Source organism: Pygoscelis adeliae, unplaced genomic scaffold (genome assembly GCF_000699105.1).
Source record: "Pygoscelis adeliae isolate BGI_AS28 unplaced genomic scaffold, ASM69910v1 Scaffold262, whole genome shotgun sequence".
NCBI classification, from domain to species: Eukaryota; Metazoa; Chordata; class Aves; order Sphenisciformes; family Spheniscidae; genus Pygoscelis; species Pygoscelis adeliae.
This window is the reverse complement of record NW_008824184.1, coordinates 1,150,000-1,157,020: the sequence shown is the minus strand read 5'-3', so window position 1 is coordinate 1,157,020 and position 7,021 is coordinate 1,150,000.

The following is a 7,021-nucleotide window of genomic DNA, read 5'->3' as shown; positions in this document are numbered from 1 at the left end:
GGGCTTCCGGGGCGGGGAGCGGGGACCTGCGGCGGGGTGAGGAGGAAGCGTGTCCCTGCCCCCATGGAGAGGGGACGGCTCGCCCCATGGGCCTGCAGCCGGGGAGGCGAGAGGGACCTTCCCCGTTGTGGGGTGGGCAGAGGCTGAGGGGAAGCGCGTCTGTCGCTGGCGGGGCGGGAAGGCGCCCGCGGGAGCTCCCGGCTGTCCCGGGGGACTGAGGGTGCCAGCAGGGTCCTGGGCGGGCTGGAGACCAGGCTGCAGGGTGCTTGGTAGGTGTGGGCACCTCTATTTACTTAAGTTAATACATAAAAAATAAATAGGAAATGGAAGAATTCATTCTGACAGGCATACTTTTACTTCCTCTTTCACCAGAGGCTTTTTAAGTGCGGTGCGCCCATCAGATAGTGGTCTGACAGTAAAGGCATGAGGTTAGGACAGCGTTACCTCCGGGTACCAGGAAGGTGGGAGTGAAACGGCTGAACCAAGGTCAAACCCTGTGTCAGCGGAGGGACGGCCCCAGAAACTGTTGACCTGGACTTGCTGGGTCTTTTCTTGAGACCAGAGTTTTCTTCTATAAGCCCATCATCAAAACAGGTGCCAACCTTACTTGTCATGGAAGGTGGCCTTTATGTAGAAGCAGCTTGAAATCAGTGATGAAACCAGGTCATTTGGACTCTGCATAAAGCATAAATGTGGAAATACTTTAAATATACTTGCAGGATGAAAACCCAGAAGATCTCATGAGAAATTTATTTCCTTGTGCTTGACAGTTTACCGCATGGTATAGAGGGAATGAAATGTGAAGATGGGAGACCTTTTCTTGCTCTTAATGAGAATCTGTTCACTTTGATGAGCATCAAATCTCTCTCTGTTAATTACTGTCAATATAAATGGAGAGTAATCAATACTTCTCAGCATCAAGGCCTATACCAGGCACATCTGGAGAACCGAAAAGCAGAATAAAAGAAAAAGTCATAATACTGCTAGAGCCTAAGGCATAGAGTTTGCACAGTTGCAAGTGTTCCCTTAATTACAGTGATACGTTGTGCCGTTTTGTAACTTATTACAAGGTCAACTTATAGTTGTTATATACTTACCTTGTATCTTAAAAACCACTTTTTTTTTAGAATGCATTCCTGTCGCTTAGTATTTGCAGGAGGGGTAAAGATAAAATGCGCCATTTCTTTTGGACTTTCTTGGAATCTGCTCGAGCCATTGTGTTGAACTTTTCGCTTGATCGGTTTCCTTGTAGCAATACATTCAGTGCACAGATTCGTTTCTCTCATTCAGGTGATTTGCATACCTCCTGCTTGGAAGGGCCAGGTTATAACAGGTAAGGGTGGCTTATACCCGTCTTGCTCACTAGGGGAGCTTAAACTGAAATGTGAAGGGATAAAGAGCTTAGTTCTCCAAACTTAGAAGAGTACGTAGCAAGTTGCAACAAGGAAAGCTCTAGTTAAATACTACGAAGAAAGTTTTCACAATGAGGGTAGTCCAACATTGCAGTGGGGCACAGAGGGATGGCGAGTCTCTGCCCTTGGAGATACTCAGAATTTGACTGGACAGAGCTCTGCGCAAATCGATCTGCTTTGGCCTTGCTTTGAGCAGAGGTTTGGAGCAGGGATCTCCGGAGGTCTCTTCCAACCTAAATTACTCTGTGACTCCATAACGGTGGCATGTAGTACTCCTTGGGAAACATGCACATGAATATTTGCAGGCTGGGGTTTTCGTGACTGTTAAGCAGAGCAGGTGGTGGAGTCTGCCAGTTACCAGCTAACACACTGTTAAAATTATCAAACGGATTTAAAAGCAGAGTTTCCTCAGTAAACAGCTGGCCTTAGAAGTTACCGTGAATGTTTTTGCTGTTACTTCCATATGTATTTTCAGAAATTCTTCGACTGTTCTGTGTTATGTCATGTCTGAATGCAGGTAAACTGCAAGTTGATGATTGGATTCAGAGATTGACTGTAGCCAATTTTTCCTTGTTTTAGGTGTTTTCTCACCCAGTTAATATTACACTGGAGACGTTATGCTATCCAAGAGAATAGCATGAAAACAGCATGAAAAGGAATATCGGTGTGTATTGTTTTCTTACGTACATTAGCTGTGTTCCTTTATGTGATTTAAAATGAGAGAATACAAAATGTGGACAACTGTTGTTTTAATTTATAGTCTTGTCTAAGTTAAGGAATAGGGCAAGTTCACCTGACACAACTGAAGTTATTTTTACAGTGAATATTAGCAAAGAAATGTCTATTAGGCATTTCTGTTCATCCAACTTCTATCTAATTTATTTTGGCAGCATGTAAAATCATGTGTAGGCATTAAAATAACATAATGTTCAGCAATTAAATTCTTCCTTTCTTTGAGTAACTAGTTTGTAGCAAATAAATAATACAATAAAACAACAGAGGCAAAAGAGGGATTTGCTTTGTAAAGGCATTGGCTTCCTTGTGTGTGATTTTCTCCTAAAATTAGCTCAAATTTCTGTAGACTATCATTTAAACTGTAGTAGCTTCCTTTGGATGTTGAACTGAATTCATTTTATTACCAGCTGAGGTCATCATAAAACAACTTTGTTTTATTTTCCCTGCTCTCAAGTGTGCTTTAGGGGAGAAGTAAAAAAAAAAAAAAAAAAAAGTAAGGGGGAGTTGAGGAACCCTCAAAACCAGAGATTTATGAGAACTCTGTGAAGACTTTGATGACCTCTCTGTTCCATCTAGTCAGGCTGTAAAATCAAAATATGCCCCCCACCTCAGACTAATTTGGACTGGGACTCATGGTTTCTATGTTGAACCCAGCATGGCTGAAAAACAGCTTCATGTTTACGCATCATCTTTTTTGTAAAAAGACATTAGCGTGTCCTGACCCTCGATCTTCTTACTCCTTGCTTGGCATGTTTTCTGATTTTAGTTTTCATCCTTCTTCAGCTGAGTATCTAAAATGTGTGGAGAAAATAATGATGTGAATTAAGATCAGTGCCCTCTATTTAGTGAAACGGGGCGCTTCTAAAAGCAGTTAGTGCTTCTTAAAAAGGAATAATTTCCTTGCACACAAGCCAGCTTTGTTTTATGTGAAAGAGTGGATTCTTTAGCTCCTCCTTTATTTACCCAGTGCCTTTACAATTCATCCCTCCATTCCCTTCAGTACAAAAGTGAAATATTCTATTTACATTTTAAACTGCAACTTCGTCATGCAAATTTGCAGTCCCTGAACAAGATGGGAAGCACATTATACTTCATTCCCCTACCAGTGCACGGATTCTAAGTTTGTGTTTGTATTCTTTCCCTCAGAAATAAAAAGCTATTTCAATTACCCAAAGGTTCTTTTCCCGAGACGTGTGCATTCATATCTGAATGAAACTAATGTGCAAGTGGATTCAGTACAACCCATTTTAAATACAGGAAACTTTACAAGCTTCCTCCTTTTATTACAATGCAAAAGAACTGACCGTTTTTTTATTTTAGAATACTGTATCGTAACAAATTATACTTAAAAATCATTTAGTGTGAAATTGCAGATTAATCCCATAGGGATGGGGTTTTAGCACTCGTCTAGCCACTTGGGAGCATACAGATGGTGAATCTGAGTTTTACAAAAGGCACAATCGCTGATTACATGCATGGATGTAACGGACAAAAAGGCCTTCCTCACGGCTAAGGTGAGGAAAATACACTGGAGGTCCTAGTGCCTGCCTTGTTCAGAAAAAGCTACATTTTAAAATGCCTTTGCTGTTGAAAAGTTTCATAATACGTATCACAAACAAAGGGAAACCTGCTTTTTACTCCCTTTAGGATCCCATTTTTACTTTCTAAGGCAATTATTACTTTTCCTATTCTTTTGTTGTTGGTGGTTTGGTTTGGTTTGGTTTATTGCATCTTTAGGCAACAAACAAATGGTGATTCCTTTAGAAGGAGTTTGGCAGCTTCTAACTATCAGTGTCCTTGTTGCTAAAACTAATGCCTGCTGTTTTATTCAGCAGGGAGAAAGTTGTCTTGCTCTGTGTGAAGTGCTGGTAGTCTGGCCTGTAAGAAATTCATCTTCATCCTCATGAAGATGATATTGCTGCCCTGTATAGCTGTGAAGCTGAAACTGCCATCTGACTGACCTACTCACTGATTTTAATGTAAAACTGTTAATACTTAGGAACAAAATCCATCATACTGTGTAATCCATGACAGTGTGTCCGGGTTCATTAGGGTAAGGTGCGTCATCAGAAGGGGAAGCTTCTTTGCTGGTATCCCATCTTAATTTTTCTTTGGGTTAAGATGTAGGTTTTAGAATGCAGTGTTACTGAATAATTCTGAAGTTTAGGAAAAAAAATTAGTTGGGGCTAGCTGCCCTGTTTACCTCAACTGTTCTCATTATAATTGTATGTGTCTTAGAATTTCTCTAAAATACTCAACAAAACTATGCATTTGATATATAATTTCCTCTGAGACTGAAACCCTCTCACTACTGTAGATTTGCAGAGTGCCTGGAAAAATGGGCCTGGGGCTTCTAAATGCCCCTGTAACAGAAATAATACAGAGCCATTATTACATGTGCTTTAAGAGTTGGCAGAACCACAAAAACAGACCCACTAGGACACAAAAAGCCTGACAATCTGTTTATAATTTAGCCACTTAAACCTAAGCATAGCACAATTTTATCTTTGTGAGTGGACTACAAGAATATTTTGCTTTGATACATGTCTATTTTGGGGCAAAACATAGTTTATAGATAGTGTAATTGCGCAGTGCAATGGTTATTATATACAATATTATGAAGCAAGTGTTGTGACAAGAGAATTCTGGTTGGCTGGCATGTTTTCCACCACTTCAGATGTCCAACATAATTGCTCTTATCACAGCCTGTTAGCAGATTTTAACCCTCAAAATTTCATTAACGAGAAAGTGATCTCCGAGAAATGTAATTTTAGTGTATTTTTACTTAGCCTCCAGCAAAATAGTTACTTTCAGAAGTACAGTGCCTAATACAAGATTGTAGAAATGAGAAAAATTGGGACTGAAGCTAAAATTGCTTCCTTGAACCATTCTGTTGTCTGTAGATATTATGCTGCGTATGACAATTAGTATCAGCATGTGCAGAAGGTAATATCCCCTTCTTAAAACATGTGGGTATAAAAGGTTGGAATAAAGATTGTCACCCTGAATTTTTAATGTCCTAAATTTAGACAGTGAAGTTAGAACAAATCCTTGTACTTATGTAAGCGTAGTATTAATGCTTTTACTTTGCATTTTGGGGATAAAATGTATACTTTTAAAATTACCTTTTTTTCAAATATAGAAGGAAATCAATATGCTGCTGGCTGATGGATATAATTTACAATCTAGTTTGTCATTGAAAGAGACTACTTCAGCAGCAGAGCGCGCTGCAGACAAAATTGTCAATTTTGGTCTCTATTGCTCTTTTGTAGACTGCGGTTTATTTACAGCTGAAGAACACTGGCGAGAATCATGTGTAGGTCTCACCTATTTCTTCACCGTAGTAATGAGCTTTTCATAAATAATATTCCTGATTGTTTTCAGCAAATCTCCATAGATTGTGTTGTGCAGATAATGACAATGAATGCTTTTATCTCTACCTATGCTCACATAAAGTTTTTCCTCTTTGTAGATGAAAAGTTAGGAAAGAAGAAAAAAGGAAAAATTTGCAGCTTCCTTCTTTCAGCTTCGGGTAAATATACAACTTTTTGTTGTAGAAGCAATGAACATTGACTACAGAAGTACTTTGGGAAATTTGTCTCTGAGGGGCTATTTGTTGCCTCAGTTGGAGGCACAGCTGAACTGTCAGTCCTTGAAAGACCACATCAATTGCTTCACACAGTGATGGACACCTGGAGCATAACTGATTAGCGTCAGAGAGAGCCCAGTCTGGTCCACCTTGCTTCCCAGCAAGGCTGCTGTAATGTCTAACCTTCACAGAGTGGAATTAAGTTTGCCCAGTATGTTACTCGCTGAGCCGCACAGAGAGGCAGACATCGTCTAAAGATCACGGTCTGGCCATGTTTAAACTGATATTTCTTACATAGAAATGCAGTGACAAGACAACAGCTAGAGAAAGGCCAAAGTCTAGTTTGGAATTTAAAATTTTGCAGAACTCTGATCTTCTTGATCGCATTAAGTTTATTAACCACGACTAGAACTACTCAAGTAAAGTATTCTTTAAGGTTTCTGGAGAAAAATCTTAATAACAAGTACACAATTTTTTCTTGGTTTCTTTTTCTGCAATATTTTCAGCATATACACTGACACATTTTATCTCAAATAAAAAATAACACGCATAGGATGTCAGGGTAATAGTTTAAATGTGTAAAGCCCAAATACGGTATGATAAAGGACTTTCATAATCTGTGACAGAATGATTGATTTCCATTTTCTTCCTAGCTTCTGTAAATCTTAGGTGAATATGTAACTAGTTTTATGCATGTATCGTACCTCATAAAAGCAAATCTACTTTCCTGCCAGTCATTCAAGAACGTTGGGTGTTTTCTGGGATTCCTGGTTCTGAGTATGTGAGTATTTGCATAACTATAACTTTACAGGTGGAAGTATCCTGCAGAAACCAACACTGTGATCATTCCTTTGAAGTCAGTGAGACTATCCACATGAGCGAAGACAAGCATGTGCGTATTTTTCTAAGGATCTAAGACTGAAAATTTAAGATCCCTTCTCTTAATAAGCCCATCATCAAATTAACATAATCAAGAAGTAGTCAGTTCTGTTATGAACAGCTTCTCTGGCAGGTATCCTGCTACCTCAGCATCTCTGTTCTAAACAATATCACGATTTAGATGAGTGTTGTTTCATGTTTACATGACACAGAAATCTAATTAAACCATTTCTGCACCTCCCCTGACCAAAATTCTTTATTTCAGTAATTAGAAGACACCACAGTACAGACACGCTGTTTCATCAGATTTTAGGCTACGAGACTTAAAACTAACATTTTTCAAAAGCATTTCATGGTTTGAAAGAATGGTCAATTAACCTTCAGTTTCCTGTGGGGAACCCTGCAA